Source organism: Ochotona curzoniae, unplaced genomic scaffold (genome assembly GCF_017591425.1).
Source record: "Ochotona curzoniae isolate NIBS_2020 unplaced genomic scaffold, NIBS_Ocur_1.0 scaffold_1852, whole genome shotgun sequence".
Taxonomy (NCBI): domain Eukaryota; kingdom Metazoa; phylum Chordata; class Mammalia; order Lagomorpha; family Ochotonidae; genus Ochotona; species Ochotona curzoniae.
Genome location: NW_024467087.1, coordinates 11,463,261 through 11,487,526, shown reverse-complemented (window position 1 = coordinate 11,487,526; position 24,266 = coordinate 11,463,261). Strand labels below are relative to the sequence as shown.

At 41.6% G+C, this 24,266-nt stretch overlaps 1 pseudogene; it reads right to left on the bottom strand.

The window, feature by feature from the left end:
* Positions 1 to 310: 310 nt before the first annotated feature.
* LOC121169462 lies at positions 311 to 23,940 on the bottom strand (annotated as a pseudogene).
* Between the last annotated feature and the right edge of the window lie 326 nt (positions 23,941 to 24,266).

Genomic DNA, 24,266 nt, shown 5'->3' with positions numbered 1-24,266 from the left:
TATGGGATGCCAGTATTGCGGGTGGTAGTTTGATGTGTTATGCCATAGAGCTGGTGCCAGATTTTTCTTTCCCCAAAAAGAAATGCCTTTAGAAAGAAATGAAAAAAAAAAAATAATGAGAAAAATGAAGGAAAATGGACAAGAAAAAAAAAAAAAGACAGGAAAGTTAAGACAGGACTTCTGCAGGGGCTCAGGAGAGAGGGGGAAGTTGAGAAGGCCCAGGTTGGGGTCTGCTGTTCTCCATGACCTCACCTCCAGATGGGGAGAGTGATCCTCCCCTTGGGCCCCTCTGCCTGCAGGACTTCACAGCTTAGTTGTCAGGCCCACTATTCTGTGTCAGCTCCTTGGCATATAATAATCTTATAGTTATCAAGTCTTTTTTTTTTTTTTTAACAGGACGGGAACATATTCCATTTGCAATCTGGGATTTTGTTGTTGAGAATCGCAATATTGGAGTGTCACTAACCAGGCTTGACTTAAGGATCTGGTTCTTGGTGGAGCTGGAGGTGTGATATGGGGGTGCATTAACCTTGATCAGCCAGGGCTCCAGTTTGTCATAGATGATGATGTCATAGCCATTGTATCCACAGCAGTTGTTCATCACCTCCCCGTCTTGGATGCTCTCCACCTACAGCCCGAAGTTGCTCACAGTACATTTGCCCTTGTGAATGTGGTTGTAGTGCTGTGTTTCTGAATGGCCATGGTGGCGAGATGTACAAACATGCTGTCAAGCTCCCTGTGCTTGGGATGTACAGCACCGTGCAGAACTGGCAGAAATCCACAGCAGGCAGAAACCTACCTTTGTCTGAGTAATAGCACAGCAGGCAGTCCTGGTCCGCCAGAAAATACAAGTGCGGATCAAACTTCCTTCCTCCGATGAACAATGGGTTGTTAATACACAGGAAAATCACGTCAATTCCCTTGATCACTTGAGACACAAATAAGAACATCTTGCTGTCCAAGGGCCACATCTGGATCTGGGAGAGCTTACTTGTATAATATACTATTCCCCTGTGCCTTGCTTCAGTTTCATGACCCAAATGCTGGACTGACTTTTTAAAAAATATATGTATTTTAAAGACTTATTTATTTCTACTTGAAAGGCACATTCACAGAAAAGGAGAGACACAAAGAAAGATCTTTGACCTGCTGGTTCACTCTCCATGTGGCTGCAACGTCCAAAGGGAGCTGATCTGGAGCCAGGAGCCAGGAGCCTCTTCCAGGTCTCCCACACAGGTGCAGGATCCCAAGGCTTTGGGCCGTCCTCGACTGCTTTCCCAGGCCACAAACAGGGAGCTGGATGGGAAGTAGAGCAGCTGGGACATGAACCAGCGCCCATATGGGATCCTGGTGTGTTCGAGGTGAGGACTTTAGCCACTAGGCTACCGTGCCGGGCCCATTGGCATCTCTTTTATTTCAGCACTGGAAAGTGTTGTGCTTCTTTCTTTTGGCTTTCATGACTTATGATGAAATGTCTATAAATTGATCTCTCCCTATAGGATAAGTTAACATTTCTCCATTGCTACTTTCAAGAGTTTTTTGGTTTTTTTTTTTTTGTTTGTTTGTTTTGGTTTTTTTTTCTGTTTCTGTTTGTTTTTTTGTCTGTAGTTTTCTGAAATTTGAATATGATGTGTTGTGGCATATAAATGTGGTAAGCGAAATAACATTCTTGTAAAATCTGATAGAGTAAAATATTCTTCCCTGCCTATATTTCTGCTGAGCTATGGTCTCTGCGTTTTTATTTGTTTATTGAATGGAGCATTAAACCATTGACTCCATAGAAATTAAAAATATGTCCAAAAAACAAAATAGCAGACAGAAAACACACTTTCATGGAAAAGGCAAGTTCACATATTCAAAATAAATCCTTGGAAAATCACCTGAGTTTGATCATTTTAGCTCTTTATAAAAGCCACAGTTTCCCTCCTGCTGTTAACAGAAGATATGCAAATGTATTTTGGAGGGTTAAGCCTTGCATTTGTTTTCTCATGGAAATTCTAGGAAATCTTCTTTATTTAAAAGAAGATTTTTGAATATTGTTATTGGAAACTCAGATTTCCAGGAAGGACACAGAAAGATCTGGCTCACTCCCCAAGTGGCTGCAACAGCTGGAGATGCCCCGATCTGAAGCCAGGAGCCAGGAGCTTCTTTTGGGTCTCCTACACAGGTGCAGGGTTCTAAGGCTTTGGGCCATCCTTGACTGCTTTCCCAGGCCACAGGCAGGGAGTTGGGTGGGAAGTAGAGCAGCTGGGACACGAACTGTGCCCCTATGGGATCCCAGGCACTCGCAAGGCAGAGATTTAGCCATTGAATGTCGCATCCCACCCAATTTTAATTAATCTTAAGTGCATAAACATTTTATGTGCTCCTGATTAGAAAAGCTAAAATTTGGCTCTGTATGTTTAAGCTTATCAAGAAATTTTGCCTTCCTAAAGTGAAAATTGAATTTTAATTCTGATGAGCTTTTAATTAATTGATTTTATTCACCTCTGCAATCAGATCCTGAAATATTATGCCAAGTCACTTCACTGCGTGGATGCCTTCAACATCCTTGGCTACTGCCATGAGCCAGCCCTCCCTTCCACCCTCAGTGGAACTGCTCTCCTTACCACAGATCAAAACACCATTGCATTGTTCCCTCCATCTTGCCCTGCTCAGATTCTGGCATCACCATTTTTGTGTCTACACAGCTCCCCTGACACAAATATCTCCTGGAGTGGACCTCATCTACTGGTTTCTGCACCAAATTGCTCAAAGAGAGAAGAGAAAGTGCAAGAAGAAACTTAAATATTTCCAGAGGCTCCTTACACTTGTTCATCTAATTGAAACAAGGATGCTATAAATTTTATACTGTCTTAGTCCATTCAGGCTATTAAAGCAAAGTATCTTAGACTGGGTAGCTTACACACACACACACACACACACACACGAGTTTTCACAGCTCTGGGACGGCAGCTTCACTAGGCAGAAAGTACTGGAAGTGTCTTATAAAACAGAAGGCGTGTGGTATGGAGTGTCCCAGGCCCTTCCATTCTACCACACACTAGAGATCTTTGGGCAAAACTGTGTTGGGAGTTGGTGTCATCTCTGGTTTCCTGGTCAGGCAGGCTAGAAGTTGAAAAAACCAAATTTCAAGAGAAACGACTATTTTTTTTTTTTTTTGCAATATTTTTCTTCCTGTGGTATCTTAGTAAAATAGGAAGCCCTAAGAGATAGGAGGAGGGGGCCCGGCACAGTAGCCTAACAGATCCTCTGCTTGAATGTGCTGGGATCCCATATGAGCAGTGGTTCTAATCCCAGTGACCATACTTCCCATCCAGCTCCCTGCTTGCGGCCTGGGAAAGCAGTGGAGGACTGCCCAAAGCTTTGGGACCCTGCACCTGCGCGGGAGACCTGGAAGAGGTTCCTTCCTGGCTTCAGATCAGCTGAGCTCTGACCTTTGTGGTCACTTGGAGAGTGACTCTTCAGATGGAAGGGCTTCCTCCTCTCTGTATATCTGACTTTGCAATATAAATAAATCAATCTTTTAAAGAGAGCTGGGAGGAGGATGTTCTGATAGCATGGGAAGGGCAGCTGTGGCCACGAGAAGGCTGCAGGCCTTGATCCCAGAGCAGCCAGCCCACACGTCAGCTCTTTCTCATCCCCGCGCTCTGTGCCTTTGGGTCCTCTTGATGGCTGCCCACGTTATCCTACTCATCTCAAGTCCCCTTCATTCACACGTTCTTACTGGTTCCCCCGCAGGCAGTCCCCAACCCCCCCCCGTCCCTGACTCTCACTTCAATGGGTCCCTCGCCTAGTGCCGCTTGCCTGTCCGCCTTAGCTCATGAACTGCAGACGCTCCGCCACACGCCCGGCTCGTTCTGGAAGCGCTTCTCTTGCAGTGTTTGCTCCTCTGGGTCTTAAGGCTGTTGATAGCACCTCGCTTCCACGTGGGCAAAGGCGGCAACCAGAGTTCCACAGGACAGCTCTTCCACAGCAGAAGCACCTGTCCTGCCACGAAGCACGTCAATCTTCCAAGTTCTACCTAAAAGTCTGCAAGGAACCTGTTTTCTGATCTGACCTGGTGGCTGCATTCCTCCTGGATAAAGGCAGACGGCTACCTCGTGCTTTCAGATGGACGGATAGAGAACGTTTTATTCAGCTATAAAAAAAAAGAATGAAATTCTATCATCTGCATCAAAACGAATGCAACTGCTACACATCGTGTTAAGTGAAACGAGCCAGACACAGAAAGACAAACATTGTGTGTGCTCCTGTGTGCATGGGAGTTGAAATTTTTACAAAAGGAAAAACCAAACAACAAAGGCAAAAAGGAAAGAAGGAGCTGTGTGTCAGCATCACTGTAAATACAGCTTTATAAAACTTCTGTATTTTTGTCAAACGGTTCAGAAGGATATACAACAAAAGTTTTAATACTTTATTTCAACCAGTATATATGAGTGAAATGATCATTTTTCATTTGATTGTGATTTATCGATCTTGCCTATATTCTTGATAAACTAGGATCTTTTGAGCTTTTTACTTAATGAAATATTAAGCCTTTGACTATTATGTAAACTTAAAATAACATCTAAAAATTTTTTTAAATGAAGAAATGAAGGAAGAAGTTCGAATGAAAGAAGAAAAGCCGGGAGAGAAGGAGACTAGGGGAGGAAGGAAGCATTGTATTGAATTGTGGCTGGGAACTACGTAGAATCTGTTCTCTGTATTAATATCACATTAGCAGGATATCACATTAGAATTGATGATATTGCCTTGTAATAATTACTGTGTATTTTACTGTGACCCTGGAAATCTAATGTGTCAATAAATTCCTTAAAAAATAAAATATATACTAATTTAGAAAACAAAAAATCAGGCAATTACCAAGCAGACCACCAGGGGGCAAAGCTGCTCCAGTATATCACATAGTATCAATTCACGTTATAAAAGTTTATTATTTCTGTAACAAAAATGTAGAGGGCTCTGAAAACGTAGAGGACCAAAAGAAGATGATGAAAATCATGTATCTCATGTAACCACTATGAAAGCATTATGGCGTTTCGTTAACATTATTTTCTCATTACCTAAAACTAAAGAAAAATTTAATGTACTATTTCTCTACATAGTATCTTGTTTCTACATTCTAATAAAATTTTAAGAATATTTTGATAAGATACTAGATATTCTTTTTTGGTATTACTTTCTTTTGTGCAATTATTTTTTAAAACCATGCATAATATATTCCATGTTGTTGCCTGCAATTGATAAGCTCATTATCTTCACATATCAATAAATCAAAGAACAATTTTATTGAAGCCTCATCCTTTGCAACACTGTTCTTATCTTTTTAAATCTGCCGATTTGACAGGCACCATTGTATCATGGTGATTTTAAATTGTATCCTTTCAGTAATCAAATCAAGAAGAAATATTTGTGGAACATGAATTGCTTTCTTTGTCATGCACTGTGCTAATCATTGGCAATCCATTAGGGAGAAAGGCAGACACTAGTTCCATTCACTCTAATCTCCCATTTGAGGGAGATGAGGACACAGGCCGACAAAGCACTCTCATAAACAAGAAGCTATAGGCTAGGCAAAGCATTATCAAACAGAATCAGAGTGCCCTCGGCTAGCTAGGAAGAGGCATGTTCATTGACCATTGCGAAGTCAAACAAATTTCCTGTTGCGATCACCTGCTACCCTGTTTCTTTTGTGAGCAGGACTGGGATAAACAGATACTGAATAGATGTCTGTTGTCATAGAAACCATGCCGCACATCTTGCAAAGGACACACTGAACTGCAATGCTATTCTTTCTGGGCTGGTAACTCAGAAACAATGAGATGGCCTTGTCCTAGAAGGGGGTCTGTTCTGTACGGCACCATACAAAAGCATGTAAACACTAGTTCAACAGGCCCAGTGTAGAACACCAGAGCATTCCTTCTCTCTCTCTCCCTCTCTTACACACTTACACACACACACCAAGCTAAACCATTGGGAGATGATCAGGCACCCCTGTTCCCAAGTCCCTAGGGCAGAAACCCTAGATCCTCCTTTTATCTTCATAGAGACCTTTAAGAGGCAGGCTTCAAGTGTCAAAACTTGTAATGAGTAAAGCAGAAAATTAAATCATGGTTCTAGCCCAACCTTATCAATGTATCAAGTGTATTAATTCTTCCTCATTCTTTTTGATCTTGAATATAACTTTTTTGCTTCCATTGATGATATGATAGCATCCAGAAGATGTGTATATATAACACCAGATACACATACACTACACAGAGCCAACAGGTTTTTGCTGACTAAGGTGGCTTCTGGTGGGATGTGAGGTCCATGGCCATGGTTCAGGAAGAGCAGAGACTGGGCAAAACGGTGTGCAAGTTCTTCCCTTGCTCTCAGACATGTGCATATGCACACATGCTTCTGTACAATGGAGTCCCATGAGAATGCCCACGTATGACAGCACTGACAGGGAGCATGGGTCCAGAACACAGCAATAGGCATCGTGAAAACATCTGTGCTGGACAGGGCCAAGTGCCACCTCCTCAGCTTGCTGCCTGTACATCCATTGCAGGCTGCTGATGTGAAGCGTGGCCTCCTGAGCTCCTCACTGTCCTGGGAATCCTTGAGTCACTGCCTTGCTGCCACCATGCAGGGCCTTGGAGGACCGAGGCCTGCATTGGTCCTGCATATATTGAAGACTTCTCATACTACTGTTTGGTGTGTAATTTGTACTATTTTATTTTGGCTTGTATATGAAAGAAGAGACAATTTAGCACTGGCATTTGCATCCCTGCACAATCTTGCTGGGTAATGCCTCAATCATTGTTTACTCTGACCATTTCCAAAGGTTGTGTTGTGAACACTCTGGAGGAGGGAGTTGTTTCACCCTAAACATCAAGTTCATTTCTGCTTGTTGTAAAATCAGCTCATGTGCCAAATTCAGTATTTTTCTTCTGTCACACAGTTCAGTGTATGTACATGGATTTATATTACACTGGATCTCAGCCAAAAGGCTGAGAAGCAATATATGTGCATGGATTGATGATGAGCTCTTTTCATCACTCTAATGTGCCGTTGGGTTTATAGGAATGGGAACAAATAGCACAAAACTCTGCTGCTTTTACAGTGAATAATAGCATCTCTTGTTTCGGAGTCTGTACTCTCAGTGCTTTTGCTAGCATCCATAAAACAATAATGGAAAGCTGTTACAAGTAGGAGAAAGTCTCAGCTTCTACACAGAGTTTGATGATTTGGGCAGTGTGCGTGAGCTGCTGATAGAGATGTGGATTTCTGGAAGCAAAAGCAGAAGTGCCCATACCTGCCAGGTCAAAGAATGTAAGAAGACACCATGGGGTCCAAATAGTGGGCAAGTGAAAAGGAATAAGCATTCCCACTTATGAATGAATGTTAGAAGTAGGACCGAAGTAAGCTCTCTGATTGGTACCTTGCTGCTTAATCCTTCTGGGTGGGCAGATGAATGTTACAATAATGGGATAGCAAATCCTAGAGTCCTAGTTAGAGGGAGATAGGACTCAAGAGGTCAGCAAAGCTGAAGTAAACAGTGTTATAAGCAAGAATGTGGAAAGCCAGGTAGATGGCAAGCATTGGAAGTTCATTTGGTGAACCTAGGTCCCAGCTGAAAGTCAATGAAAAGCCTTGCTTGCTGCTCGTGCAGAGCTGTTCTCTGTCCACTCATCTGGCTGCCTCTGTCCTCCACATCATGATTTTAGGTTCTTTAAAGAAAAACAAAGAATACATAGATGAATTTGTAGAGCAAGGGAATTCAGCACTTGTGATTTCATTTACAAAAACATTTAACTTGTCCTTCTGTCCAGTCTTACAGCAGGAAATGGCACTCACTGGGTGCAGAAAGGCATTGCTGTCGGGGTCTACAGTACAAAATTACTGCATGTCAGAGGCCAAAAGGAAGAATCTCTGGTGTGGGACATTCTGGGAGGAAAATGGAGAATGGAGCATCTATGGCTGGCTCTATCCGAAGGCTGGCCTCCTTCAGTCCTCTCCCCTGCCCGCCTTTCCTCCCAAACCTGAAAAATTCTTGGCCAGGAAACAGTACAAACCCCTGGCATCTGTCATGACAACTTCTGGAGTGCAGGTTTAAACTCCTTGGTCCCTGGTCATCTTTTTTTTCTTTTTTTTAATAATTTTATTAGCATCATTGAAAACAGCCTTGAAAAGTGTGCCGATGTCTTCCCTCAGACTTGCTTCCACTTAAAAAAAAATCAATGGATTGTTCAAGTCCACTGCTCCTCATTTGTATTGCAGCTCACCGCATGTGGCTACCCATGACAGGTACTTTATGTCACCTTCATGAAACTTGGGGAACACAGAGAAAAATATGAGTATCATGCCTATCATCTGATTACTGTCTTTTTGATAAGTAAGAAAGCCATTTCTCTCTTACCCAAGGCTCCCATTGTTGCCATTATCTATGAAACAGTAACTGGCTAACTTTTTAACAATTGTTAAGTACAGTAAAATATAATACCCTGTAGAATGACAGACCTTGTCTTTTCATTCTTATTATACTGTATTTTTTAAAAAATGCAAGTTATAGATTTTCATAAAATCTAGTTTATCAATTCTCTTACGGATTGCACTTTTGTATCATGGCTAATAATTCTTTAGCTAATCTCAGGCCATATTTTTTCCTGTTTTCTTTTAAGAGCTTTATATTTTTATGTAATACATGTTAAATTTATAATCCAGTTTAGCTTAAATTTCTGAGAAGATGTTATTCTTAAGTTGAGGATTACTTTTTTTTGGCTTACTTGTGTTCAGTAATTTCAACACATTTGTTAAAAGGCCTTTTTCTGTTGGTAGCTTTTCCATACTTTTTTTCTTTTTTTTTTTATCATTTTTTCTTATACTTGATATTTTGTTTTTGTTGTTTTAGTTTTTTCATATTTTCATGACTTGATTTCTTCTTTGTGTTGGTTTATTTTTTGATTCTTTATCTTGTTGTGTTTATATGTTGTTATTTACATATGTTTATATATTCTTCAGTACCACTATGCTTTATCTTTATTTATTTATTTGCTTATTTTTAAAGATTTATTTTTTTATTTATTTTTACTGGAAAGGCAGATGTACAGAGAGGAGGAGAGACAGAGAGGAAGATCTTCTGTCTGATGATTCACTCCCCAAATGAGCGCAACAGCCGGTACTGTGCCGATTCGGAGCCAGGAGCCAGGAACTTCTTTCAGGTCTCTCATAGGAGTGCAGGGTCCCAAGACCTTGGGCCACAAGCAGGGAGCTGGGTGGGGAACGGGGCCACCGGGACTGGAACCAGCACCCAGAGAATGACAATAGCTATAAGGATTCGTAGCTGTTCATGATCAGAAGTACATGGAGCCTCTGTTGCTGTCCTGATGGTATCTCCTCTTGCAAGTTGCCAAGGTCGGTGAGTGCTGCCACTTATGTGATAAGACCGAACACAATTCCGCAAATATTGCACCAGCTTCCTTACTAAGGTTTACCAGGTTACATGCCCTTTGACCGCCCCCTCGAAGTTCACATGCAGCCATGGACAACTTCTCAGAATGTTGACCGTTTCCTATCACAAATACCCCCACTTCCCTCCAACTCTTATTGTAAGGCATTTGCCAGGATTGACCTACTTGATGCAGAAACTACAGGAGATACAAGAAATACATTGGCGTAATTTGAGATTGCACATTACCTCCTTCAGTTCAAAAATCTCAATCGGACAAAAATGTAACAGATATTAACTAAAAGGCCTGACAACATAACCAAAAGTGGATCTTACAGACAGACAGCTGGAAAGTTGTATACCTTTTGTTCTAGTGTTCTTGAAGCATTTGAGAAAATGATCATTGGTTCATAAAGGAAACTTCAATAGAGTAGAAATAATGCAGACGGGCCCGGCGGCGTGGCCTAGCGGCTAAAGTCCTCGCCTTGAACGCACCAGGATCCCATATGGGTGCTGGTTCATGTCCCAGCTGCTCCATTTCCCATCCAGCTCCCTGCCTGTGGCCTGGGAAAGCAGTCGAGGACGGCCCAAAGCCTTGGGACCCTGCACCGTGTGGGAGACCTGGAGGAAGTTCCTGGCTCCTGGCTTCAGATCGGCATAGCATCGGCCATTGCACTCACTCGGGGAGTGAATCATCGGATGGAAGATTTTCCTCCCTGTCTCTCCTCCTCTCTGTATATCTGACTTTGTAATAAAAATAAATAAATCTTTAAAGAAAAAAAATAATGTAGACAACCTTCCTTGATATCAAAGTAATAAGTCTAAATAACAAAATCAGTAAACCACAATGCTGTTTCACTCGGAAGTTTTGAAGTAGTCCTGGGTCAAATAGCAAAGACAAATCTAAAATGCAAATAAATAAACAAAAACTGCTTTAAAAGGTTCCAAAATAAGCCATTAGCTAACCTAACCAAAGGCAGACTGGGGGATGAGGAGCAGAAAATACTGACACAGAAAAGGAAAAGTGACAATGGAGAAATATCCACAGAACATACAAATGTTAGCAGACTGTACCGAGACAAGTATTTGCATACTTTTCTAGGAAAAAGTAATTAACCGAAATTTAACCTGCAGCAGGTTAAATATTTAAACAGATCAACTCTCACAGAAGAAAGGGAGAAAACTTCAAGAGATACAAGCCCGCATAAAGCACTCGTTTCAATAGCTTCATGGGGAACACTGACATACTGATGAGTGAATGAGACAGGTGTGAGGAAGAAGGGCAAACTTTCAACTGATTTTTATAAAATCAGTATAATGTAGATGAAGTTTTGAGCAAGTAATAGCACTTCTTGCAAGTCATAAAAATTTTGCTACAGATTTGAAATGTTCAACAACACATATTTAAGCTTAATCATCAGTTTACATGGTTAATCGTGGGCTACAAATAGCAACGTTGTAAATAAACCAGATTCCGTACACGGAAGTGAGAGATGCACAATAAGCTACCCAGTTTTTTTATGCCCTTTACTCTCTTGATGCACTCATGAATATTTAGAGCACAGAGTTACTTAATTTATACAAAAACGCAACAAAGCAATGTATACTGTGACATGAAAGCCAAATTAGAAATCCATTAGTACGATAACAGTTACTGTAGATCCCTGTAGATTTATTTTCAGTGATTTAACTTCAAGTAAACGCTTTTTAAAATTTCTGGCGCTTAGGCCTGATGTGATGATGGCTCAGTGGCCCAATCCCTACCTTGCAACCATCAGGATCCCATATGGGCTCTGGTTCATGTCCTGGATGTTCTACATCCAATCCAGCTCCCTGCTTGTGGTCTGGGAAAACAGTAGAGGATGGTTCAAAGCCTTGGGATCCTGCCCCCGCGTGGGATACTGGGAAGAGGCTTTGAATTGCCTCAGCTGGGGCTGCTGCCACCACCTGGGGGAAAAGCAGCAGAGGGAAGATCTTCCTCTGTCCTTCTTTAAGTCTGCCTTTCCAATAAGAATAAATAAATCTTAAAAAAATTTCCAGCCCTTGAACATCAGTGAACATTCCATCTATAATTTTATCTTCTGTTTTTCTCATTTTTTCAGCTATCATTTTAAAGGCCATTTCAAGTGTTAAAAAGCAAGCAATTATTCCTATGTATATTGTGGTTTTCATCAAATATTACAAAATCAATTGTCACCTTCCGTGTAGGTAATTCACTGAGGCGAGTCAAAGTCCTTACATCAAAGTGTCCCATTCCATTGTCTTTTTATCATGCACATAAATAAGAGGCAGGAAAAAAAAAACCACTTTAAGTAACTTTTGTTTGATGAAGGAGGAACAGGTGATACCAAGACTTTAGAGCACACTGATTCTCACTGGTGAGTATGCTTAAGCGGCAAGGCTGACTCAGGATGAACTTGGAAAAAATCTGCTTGAAAAGTTGGGTAAGCTTACCTATCACTAAGGGACCTGACCTTGATAGATCACCAATTAGATCACTCTTTTAGAATCCTTAATCTTGTGAGTGGTTTTAAACTGCCAATACTTTGCAAAATGACTGATTAAATAGATGATTTCAGGGTTGGCATTGTGGTATAGCACGTAAGGTGACTGCCTGCAATGCTGGACATAGCATATGGGTGGTGTTCAGTTGCTCCTCTGGATCTAGCTCCCGGCTAAAGCAACTGAGAAAGCTGAGGACAGCCCAAGCACCTGGGTCCTGACCACCCACATAGGAGACCTGGATGAAGCTCTTGGCTTCTGGCTTTGGACTTGCCTGCCCTGGCCAACTGGGAAGTAGAAGGAACTCTAAAATAATTTTTTAAAAGAATTGAAAAAAAAAAAGTTCATTTACACTTTCTCCATTACTTCTTTGAGGAAGAGACCAAAACTGAATATAATGAGTAGCGGGCAAAAGTTAGTGAGGGAGTGGGGAAGAGGTATCATAGCAGTACCCATTTCACAACTGCTTTGGCTGGCAAATAACTTCATCATGCCACTAAGTGAATGAGTTTGGATATGGGTATAGAAATTTCTAAACATGAGAATTCTCAGTATTTCATTGGATGGAACACAATAATTCCTATATTTCTCAGCTTCAAAGTAACTTGATCAATTACAAGGCTAAATAAAACATCCTTGAAATGTCAACATGTTTTGTAAATTTTCGATGCTTTAGTTTGTGATCAAAAGTCAGACTTTTTTTAGCAAGCTGAATGGGCAAATACAGGTTTAATGATGCCACCTTGTGGATAAAACCTGTGCAAACACAGCAGTCAAGGACGTGTCTGAACACATCACAGACTAGCTCATATTTCCATTTAATACTTTCTTTCCCATCTCAAATAGTAGTAAGTGTTATACTAATTTTCAGCAAACAAATCGCTTTCCAGAAAACAAGTGACTGTATAAGCAATGAAACACAGGAATGATTTTGTGTGCTACCATTTAATGAAACTCCATCACATACTTTTTCATTATTAAAAATAATAGTTTACTGAAGCCACATCAAATACAACCGTGAAAAGAATTGTTGGCAGTTTATCAAAGAATGTACAGGGATGTTTATTACTACTGCACTACACACTTAATAGCCCTACAATGTTCTGATGGATACGAAGTTAGGTCAGGTTTGATGTAACGTGGCTAAGTTGGGCTGGAGGTAAGGGAAGGTTTGGGATCCTGGGTTACTTCATGTAGGACAGCAGAATCCAAGATGTTGGTTTCCAAAGAGATGTCTAAGTAGTTCCTGAGGAATATTGGTTATCTTGCAAAGAAAATAAATGTTCAGTCGAAAATATGACAAAAATCTAAAGAAAAGTCATGGAAGTGAGGGCTGACAGGTAAGGAGAGTGAAGGAGAGCACCACGATGCTCTGTTCCAATACATGTTCTCTGAAATAGAGTGCTAATCCCGCGAGGGTCTGCTGTGTGCCGGGCACTTACAGACATTATCACACAGGATTCTCACAATGTCCCTTGCATGATGGCATGATTCTCATTTTGCAAACTAGGCTAATGAGGCTGAAAGGTGAAAATAAGAACTCGTCAAGGGTCTTTCACATTCAAATGCTAGAAAGTTATTGCAAATGAAGTTGAACATGTGGTTTGAGCAGTCTGTGAAGACAAGAAATGGCCAGAAAAATATGGAGGGATAATTTTTAATTCTACTTTTTATTTATATAAGGCGAACAAATTTTGTGTATTTCAGAAACACATTTTAAAGTGTGTAATAATAATAGGGTCAATATTCAAACATGTATTTATCCACAAGTAATTTTATTGCTACTGTTTCCCTCAGGACTGATGCTAAACAGATAAACATCCATCCTAACATCAAACAAGGAGAGCGGAGTAACTGATTCATGCAACCTGTTTCAGGTATGACAAGAGTGAAACAACATAAACAGGAACTTATGAACTAAAACACGAGAGCAGCTTAAGGCCACTGTTTTAAGAGCTATGCCTCTTAAAAAAAGAATGTGGTTCTTAAAAAAAAATCTATCAATTTATTTATTGGAAAGTCAGATTTACAGAGAGAAGGAGAGACAAAGAGAAAGATTTTCCATCAGCTGGTTCACTCCAACATGGCTGCAATGAACGGAGCTGAGGCAATCCGAAGCCAGGAGCCAGAAGTTTCCTCCAGGTCTCCCACACGGGTGCAGGGTCCCAAGGCTCTGGGCTGTCCTTGACTGCTTTCCCAGGCCACAGGCAGGGAGCTGGATGGGAAGTGGAGCACAAACTGGCACCCTTATAGGATCCCAGCATATACAAGGTGAGGATTTAGCCACTTGGCTACCGTACCTAAAAGGAATAAGGTTCATGATACTTCAGTCAAAATAACAGGGGAGGGGCCGACTAGCTAAAAGGGTAATAAGTCAAACTCAGCCGTCCCAGTTTTCAAACAGAGGTGATTGATGTTTGAGAAAGCATCAGTCAACTCTCAGTGGTTATAGCGCTCAAATTTTTGTAACAACACACATATTTTAATCTAAGTATTTGAGCATAGGCTACTTGAGTATAGGCTGTTACATAATGGAAGCAGGAATATAATTAGGCAGACACTGAGGATTTCTTAAACTGATATAACATGCAGTGCATTAAGACCTGATGAGTGCTTATCGTCAAAGGGACATTTTGGCAACAAGCACAGTATGAACAGGGTTGGAGAGGGAGGCATGTGCAAGTGAGAAAATAAGAAGTGAGACAGATACAAGATAAATACTACTAAGGTGGGGCAGCTAGAGGGAAGTCCCCTTCTCTAAGGAGGAGTTGAAATTCACTATCTCAACCTTTTATGGAACTGTTTGGGGAAATTCAATTACAGGAGTTGGTGTGGTACAAACTTTGATAACTATGTCCTACCTTGATGTTAACTAGCCAGTAGTGCTTGATGATCAAGAAGCAACAATACGATGTAAGAAGAGAAGTCAGTATGTGACTGTCTCAAAGATATCAAAGTACACAGTCCTGTGGCATTAAACTGTTTCCCAACTGCAAGCTCTCACCTACAGGCCTTGACCTTGGTCTTGAATATTTGCCCACTCAAGGACCATTGCCCACAGAGTTTGATCTGGATCTCTGGCACTAGCAGGCTGTGAACTCGAGATTCTAGGCATATTTTGCCCTGCTCTTCCTTATCAAGTCACACTGTTATTGTTTACAAACTGCCTGTGGGGGCGGGATAGAATGTTTCAACTCCTGTGCTAACCAACTTTACCTGGAGAGCACCTACTCGCTTTGCTTGGAAAAAAGACTGCATAAGTGATTTGCTAAATGTAACAACATCTGAGAAGGAGGACCTAGGGAACCATTTAAAGAAATAAAACTATATTAAATGCACAATTATGGCTCTAAAATAAAATCTCAAACTACACAAGATGCTGGTGAGAGCCATTCGTTCCCAACGGAAGAGCACTACAGGTTTGGGCAGGATTTTCCCACTTGCGTATTTAAAACGCCTCGATTTTCAAAATAAATTGATGAAAATATTAAAGTTGGGATGAAATTGAATTGAATAATGTGATAGTCAGCATGTGATTTTTGCAAAAAAAAAAAATGAAATCCTCAATGAGTCTAAATGGTATTTGGTAGTGGCTGGTAACTGGCACTTCTAGAAGTTCAGTGTCATAAAACAGCAAACACTCAACAAGATGGTCGGTGCATAGTTTTCAACACTGAAATACCACAAAAATTTCTGCATTTTTAGTAGCTCTATGGAATGAGGCACACAAGGACTGAGATTTCAGTAAACATAATGATATTAATATAATTTGCTGGTAAAATAAAAGATTGCATTATACAGCCATTTGAATCCAAAATTGTTGTAAAGAAAGAAGCAAATAGGCAAACAGAGAAAAAAATTCTCACTTGTGAGTTGAAAATAATGCCAAATGTTGCAGAAACAGGGCAGGGAATCCACACTTAACTGACTAAAATGATGGCAGACATAAGTCTGCTGGAAAACAAAATCCTTAACTGTGTTTAATGACCCCTCGAGACCACAGCTGAGAACACTCACTATCATTAAGTATCAATAAGCTACGGTCTGCATTTATAAATGAAACTACCCCTGATCAGGGAACAGGACCAGAATGTAAACAACACAAATTTTTCAAATATCCGTTATGTTTTCTTTAAAGATTTATTTATTTATTGGAAAATCAGATATACAGAGAGGAAGGTCTTCCGTCTGATGATTCACTCCCCAAGTGAGCACAACGGCCGATGCTATGCCGATCCGAAGCCAGGAACCAGGAACCTCTTCCGGGTATCCCACACGGGTGCAGGGTCCCAAAGCTTTGGGCTGTCCTCGACTGCTTTCCCAGACCACAACCAGGGAGCTGAAAGGGAAGTGGAGCTGCTGGGATTAGAACCGGCGTCCATATGGGATCCTGGCACGTTCAAGGTGAGGACTTTAGCCGCTAGGCCATGCTGCTGGGCCCAAATATCCGTTATGTTGTAAAGTTAAAGGCACTCAATCAGAAATCATTTTATCCTCAGGAAACCGGAATTTCACATTGTTTTTATTTGTTTTTAAATTTATTTAAGGAAAAAGGGGGTGACAAGAGAGCTACTCTCCACTGGCTCCATCCCAAATGCCCACGATGGCAGGGCCTAGGCTGGAAACAAAACAAGAGACCCAATTCAGGTCTCCAATATAGGTGGCAGGGATCTAATTACTTGACCTTCCCAGGGTCTGCGTTAACAGAACGTTGTACACAGGAGCCAGAATCTAGTATTGAATATAGATATGTCGGTGTGGGAGGAAAGTGGCTTAACTGGTCTTGTATTCTAGGTTAAACATCCACCTCTCCATTCTGTTATTTAAAGGAAGCTTATAAGAAAGCATCAGGAACAAAATTTCATCGACTGGTCTACGGATGAAAATGCAAAATTGCATAATCAACAACATTGCATTTTGGCTGACAACAGTGACTAAAGAACATACAGAATAATCTGAAGAGTGTAAGATTAAGAGCTCTGATTTCTTACTGGCTGCCAGCTGATGATGTCCTGTTCTCTTGAAGGTGGGATTTGCAGAGGCCATCTGTATTCCTAGGCACATGAACTTTCCGATCATGACACTTAGGTCATCAACCACTCAGGGAAGCCCATACTGGGAGCCAGTAAGGAAAATGGAGTCTTATACAGTGCATTGGGATCGCAGTTATGATATCACATTACCCAGGCCATCTTTTATTGCTTGAAAGAAAATACAGATTCTTTCCATACTCAGGGGAAAAAGGGATTACTTGAAGGTGTGAATACCAGGAGGCCAGGTTCAAAAGGATAACCTCTGAGTGTATACTTCACAGTAGGAAATGAATATAAGTGACTATGGGTTCCACTTATCCTTTGAGGCTGCCTAATCCACCTTACCCTACTGCAAAGTCATTTTCCCATGTCCTACTTCTTTCATCCAGGCTGGGCACTGCTGACTGCCATTGAAAATCTTCCTGAGGGCATTGGGCTGCCAGAGAAAACTGGCTTTATGCAGTCTGCCATCTGGGGATGGTGACAACTTTCAGATTAGCCAGCTTTGAGTCTGGCTACCTTAACTCACACATTCCCATATAGACAGCTGAGCTGAGGGAAGACACCTTGCAACAGTGAGAGGCTAGTAGATCAGGAGATTGTAAACTTTATGTGCACTAGACAAATATTTACTATTGCATAACCATCACAGGCCTAATAAGGGCCACTAGTGACCACAATGGCTGGACTATTGCCAAGAACAGAGTTAGAATAATGATAATACCACATTTGTGAATGGCAATTGTGATCATTTGTAACAAAACCAAGGGTTTTTAAAAAGTACATAAAATACATTTTAAAAAAATACTTAAATCAACTTCCAGCCTCTTCCAGGCAGTAAGATTAGCTTTACTAGAAAAGACTAGCATGGGGCCCAGGGAGGCAGCCTAGTGGCTAAAGTCCTTGCCTTGCACGGGCTGGGATCCCATACGGGTGTTGGTTTGTGACCTGATGGCCCCGCTTCCCATCCAGCTGCCTGCCTGTGGCCTGGGAAAGCAGTCGAGGACGGCCCAAAGCCTTGGGACCCTGCACCCACATGGGAGACCTGGAGGAAGCTCCTGTCTCTTGGCTTCAGATCACCTCCAGCAATTGCAAGCCGTTGCAGCTACTTGGGGAATGATCTGCACACAAAAGATCTCCCTCTCTGCCTCTCCTCTATGTATATCTAACTTTTCAATAAAATAAATCTTTCTTTAAAAAAGACTAGCATGACTATTTTTCATATAATGGTTCCTGTTACACACTATTCCCTTGAGCCACTACAGTGACATTTTCTGTTACTATTTTGTCTTTTTCTTTTTTTTTTTTTTTAAAGATTTATTTTTATTATTTTTTCATTGGAAAGGCAGATATACAGAGAGGAGGAGAGACAGAGAGGAAGATCTTCCGTCCAATGATTCACTCCCCAAGTGAGCGCAACGGCCGATGCTATGCCGATCCGAAGCCAGGAGCCTCTTCTGGGTCTCCCACGGGGGTGCAGGGTGCCAAAGCTTTGGGCCGTCCTCGACTGCTTTCCCAGGCCACAAGCAGGGAGCTGGAAGGGAAGCGGGGCTGCCGGGATTAGAACCGGCGCCCATATGGGATCCCGGGCGTGCAAGGCGAGGACCTTTAACCACTTGCGCCACCGCGCCGGGCCCGTATTTTGTCTTTTTCACATTTATATTTGCCAGGCCTGAATGAGCTGAAATTTTTACAGACAATGTTGTAGATTTTGAATGATAAGGATGAACTTCAACAAAAGAATGAAAAGCATCAAAAACAGTTAAGCAAAAGGAAGGAAAGGGAGCATGCTACGAGAGCAGTTCACATCCCTTCAGGATGCAGTTGCTGGTGGTGCTAGTCACCAGGGTGTGGGGTACAGTGAGTCAAATGTCTGGTTCCAGGACCCAGTTGTTGATTCAACTGGCTAATCCGCACCTTGCAAGTGGCAGGATTCCATATGAGTGCCAGTTTCTGTCCTAGCTGCTCCACTTCCATGCCAGCTCCCTGCTTGTGACCTGGGAAAGCAGTCGAGGATGACCCAAAGCCTTGGGACCCTGCACCTGCGTCGGAGACCTGGAGAAGAGGCTCCTGGCTTCTGGCTTCAGATCAGCTCAGTTCCAGCTGTTGTGGCCACTTGGAGAGTGAGCCAGTAGATGGAAAATCTTTTTGTCTCTCCTTTCTGTAAAAACGCCTTTCCAATAAAAGTAAGTAAATTTTTTCTTTTAAAAGGTATGATTCTGTAGATAAAATTTAAGACATGAATTAGAACTGTTGAATTTGCTCAAGATAGACTGATATGGTAATTTGCTTGTTTAAAGAACTTCCCGTAGCACATCTTGAGAATAAAGTCGGCTTGATATTCAGATCACAGTGGGACCTGATGCCACCTGTGTGACCCTTTGGGTACAGCGACTCTCTGTGTTAACAGAGATTCACAACCACTTGAGAAGCTGAATTAAAACGTATAGGAGGACCTGGTGCAATAGCCTAGTGGCTAAATCCTCCCCTTGGATCCACTGGGATCTAATATGGGTACCAGTTCATGTCCTGACTGCTCTACTTCCATACAGCTCTCTGTGGCCTGGGAAAAAAGCAGAGGACAGCCTAAGGCTTCGGGATCCTGCACTTACATGAGAGACCCAGAAGAAGTTCCAGCTCCTGGCTTCGGATCAGCTCAGTGCTATCTACTTGGGTAGTGAACTAGTGGATGGAATATCTTTCTCTCTGTCTTCTTCTCTTTATATCTACCTTTTCAATAAGACAAGTAAATCTTTTTTTTTTTTTAAGTATGGGAAAGGAGTGAATATTTGCAACAACCAAAGGTAAAATTTATATTCTTATTTATCTTCTGTTGAAATGAAAATAGTCTAGAACCAGATCGTTTGCGTGAGGCTGTGGAGATACAATAACTGGCAAAATGTACCTTCTAGATGGGTGAATTGCATGTTGTGTGAACTCAGCCTCAGTAAGAAGTTCACAGTGCAAAAGGGCGCAGGTTCACAAGGGCTCTGGGCTATAGTTTGCAAGCCATGCTCGGATTCAGCTTTTTTTTTTTTCCTTTCTCAGGGCTCAGGCCCTCCCAGACCTGAAGCGTGTCTGATGTCAGCACGTATTAACCACTGTACTATGCGTATGATGAAAGTCCCAGCTTGGAACACTGCAGCTTCAGAATGTCTGGCAGACAGCTCCCTTCATGCCTTTTCCTTTCCATCTATGGAAAATATGCTTTAAAGTATGTCAAAGAGCCCAAGAGCATATTCCAGAAGCAAAATATTCAAAGTGCCCCATAGTTCGCCTGCCCAGTAAAAACAAATGAATGTTGGATTTTCCATGTGTATAAAGGAAACTGATTCTCCCCTAATGTGCTGCAGCTCATGTTCTGAAGTTACTTACTCAGTTCAGGAAGGATAGTTCTGCTACAGAGTGGGCGACTGAGTCCCTCTTGATTGTGCTTGGTAAAAATCCACTTCCTTCTTCTAGAGAAGGCAAACCCTTCTACATCAACCAAATTGGAGAATTCAGTGGCAAGGGGTAGACTCCGCAACCTACTCATCGACTCTTATGTCCAAATTCCCAGGGAGGCTACGTTGGAATGATAATGCCCCAAAGTACTCCAATGTTCACAGTTTCAACTAGCCCCTTTGAAGCCTCAGGAGCTACTGCACCCTGATGCAAGAAACTAAGTGACCTTAACGGAAGGCAGGATCATGAGGGTCAGTGCTGTGTTCTGGTCCTCAGGACTGCTGCCCCCAGAGCTGGCACATGGAAAGCATTGACTGTGCAGGGACCAAGCAGGCAGTGCCTCTGTCTGGAGATGAACAGTCCAGTTCCGCAGCTATTGCGGGAACCTCATCATGGGATGACTGGAAGGCATACTGGGTCACAGAGCAAATAGGAAATAACAAAATCTTCGTGAGTGTATGCCCAGAATGGGGATGTAGAGGAGAAGGCAAACACCACAGAAATTAATTAAAATACATATGCCTCTTGACACAAAGTAATGAAAGTCATTAGCCAGGATTCAGAAGAAAATGAATTTAATTAATCATGAAAAATAATGAACATTCTGAAGAACACAAAATTCATTTAGGTGGTACATCCAGCATTTGCAAAATTACATACAAAACAATTACTGAAGTTAAATAACTTTTTTTTTTTTCAAAATGCATTTGCTTTGGGCCCTGAACTACCCATTGGTAAGAGAATACATGCAGAATAAGCAGATCGTGCATTCACATCATTAACACAGGGGTGATATAAATTGCTCTCCAAATATAGCATGACTGAAAGCTCTCCACTACCACAACATTGACCAGATCATGGACTTGAGGCACGTATCCCTGAGGAAGTTTCAGAGACTCCAAGGTGAAGAAGATGGAGTTATCTATCACCCCAGTTCTCTCATCCACACTAGTAATGCGCACCTGTGGAGGGAAAGGATGGAAACGATTATGTAAAAGCACCGAACGCAGAAGCTGCTCTGCACCTCCCTGTGCATCTCAGCTGCTGGCCACCACAGGCCCAACAGTCGTCCCCACCAGGGTGGACCATTTTGAAGAGCTGGGGTGATTTGTTAACACTTTCATGTCAGGCTCTACTGTAAATTGATTAAATTAGATTCCCTGGGTAGGGGGCTGAGATATCCTGTGATAAATACTACGCAGTGTCCATATCTCTGTAAGTAAATGTTGAGCGAGTCAAGGGACTGAGTTGGTTACAGACATGGCAATAAGCAGACTGTCACTTTTCCCTCTCTGTTACATTCTGAGAACACTATTTTAACTTTATCACCACTTAAACTAAAATTTCAGGCTCCTTTCCCCACCCAATCACATCTAGGTTCTTCTTGTTAAACACGAAACCACCACCTATTCCATATACTGGTTTTTTTTTTTTTAATTTTTTCTAAGTAGTCTCTGAGGAATTTTTTTTTCTGCTTTTGTTCTCAGAATACTTCATTATCTCCCAAGTAACATACATACATCACATTTTGATCACAGAAGCGCTTCACACTGTCCTTTATGTTAATTCCTAAGCATACTATAGCCTTTTTAGATTAGGAAAATGGGTTCCTAACATATTTTGTGTTGGATTTCTCAATCTATACAGCAGAATGCTGAGCATACCAAATGATTGCTAAAGAAGGAATAGGCATGGCCCAGTGTGATAGTCTACCGGCACACTAGACTGCTCTCCTTGCACACGCCAGGATCCCATATGGGCACTGGTTCTAATCCCGCTAGCCCCGCTTCCCATCCAGCTCCCTGCTTGTGGCCTGGGAAAGCAGTTGAGGACAGCCAAAAGCCTTGAGACCCTGCACCCGTGTGGGAGAATCAGAAGAGGCTCCGAGCTCCTGGCTTTGGATTGGCTCAGCTCCGGCCATTGTGGCCGCTTGGGGAATAACAGATGGAAGATTTTCCTCTCTGTGTCTCCTCTTCTATATATATCTGACTTTGCAAATAAATAAATAAATAAATAGATAAATAAATAAATAAATCTTTAAAAAAAAAGGAATGGGCAGAAATGTAAGACAAGTGCAGCATTCAGATACTTACTCCATGCACCTGCCTGTGTGTCCGAGGCCTCACTGACACAGCATTTCTGATCTGTGTTTCTGGGTCGACAGAAAACAGAACTTCTACACAATCGCCTGCATAAGGCTCAAAATCTAAAACAGTCGTGGAAAGAAATTTAGTGAAACTGTAGTTAGTTCTGGTAATACTGCATTTCATAATGCTTTCAGATTTTAATACTCTAAAGTAGTGCCCATTGCGCACAGAGCATATTTTTGACTCTGAAAAATAAGTTACACACCCTGTGAATCATCCTGTCAGATGTGCATACTATGAACGTTGATTCTCCTCAACTGATTTAGCAAAGCCAGATGAGGAAAAGTGTCAACAACTGTACCATATAAATAAGCAATCTTTGCAGGAGCTGCACAGGACGTATGGAACCATCACAACTCTTCCAGGAGAGGCAGTCAAGTGCAAAGATAAAAAGAGTACAAGTCTAAAGCCGGAAACCTGAGTTTAGCATGTTCCTGCTTTGTAAACCTGAAGGTGCTTGGATTCGCGTCTAAAAACCAAGAGGCAGAACAGCAGCACTTACCACGTGGAGTTTCAGGGACAGTTCATCTACGCCTATAAGGCTCTTACCTAATGTTGGGCACATAATCAACACCAAGTGAATGTTGGTGGCTCTCAGCAATAGTACTAGCAGGAGGACATACTGCACAGGAAAACTGAAATCAATTTCTCAGGTGTTTTGAACAGGGAATGGACACTACATTATACATTATACCTCTAAATGAATAATTTACAGATTGTTTACAATTCAGTCATGAGATACTACAGTGCAAGGAAGGATTTAGAGCAAACATATTCTCAACTACTAAAAGTGTAAATCAGCACAACCACCTCAGGTAGTTGGTGATATCTACGAAAGCTCAACATTTCTGTACCTTATAACTCAGCATTTCTTAGTTCTTTTCAAGTCCTTTTTTTGTCCTTCTTTAGCTCTATTACGACTAAACCGTAGGAAGGCCCAGCATGCCCTGATTCTTGCCTCTTGCTTTCTCTTTTATGTTTCTATACCTATTGTTCTTGTGGGGCTTTAGATGGCAGCTATAGGCTGAAACTTCCAAAATGCATACATCCGCAGCTCCAATGATCCTCACATTCATAGATACAAATGCTTACTCAAATGGTCACATCCAAAACTCAGTGTTTCTGCTATTCTTGTCCTCTCAGATTTTCCAAATTAAAAAAAAAAGGAAACTTCCTTATCATTAGTGAAATAACTTTAACCCTTGACCCATCTTGCTGCCATACAAAACATACATCAATACATCCCCTCACCTCCAAAGTAGTTCCAGAATCAAATCTGTCCTTGTAGCTTCCCTTGCTAAAGGCCTCATGCCATTCTCACCATCAAGACTATCGTGTTAGACTCCTTTATTCCAAATCCAATCTTGCCCCATACCATCTATGTTCAATGCCACAGCAGTAGCAAACTAATTAAACAAAATTAACTACCTATGTTGGTTCAGAGTCAATGCTGACCTAAACCAATGCCTTATTTGGGTAATGAAACATATTCCAAATTTCTCTGTATACATAGTGAATTTCAACCTAGCCAAATGTCCAAGGAAGTTATAACCTACCAGAGTATACTCTGCTAGGCAAGCAAGTAACCTCAGCCAATGTCAGGATGAAGGCTGCCAATTTAAACTCAGGCAAAGCAAAATTAGAGCCGTGTCAACCAGATAATCTCTATGTCATTGCTTCTGGGGCTGTTTGTTTGGTTGATTG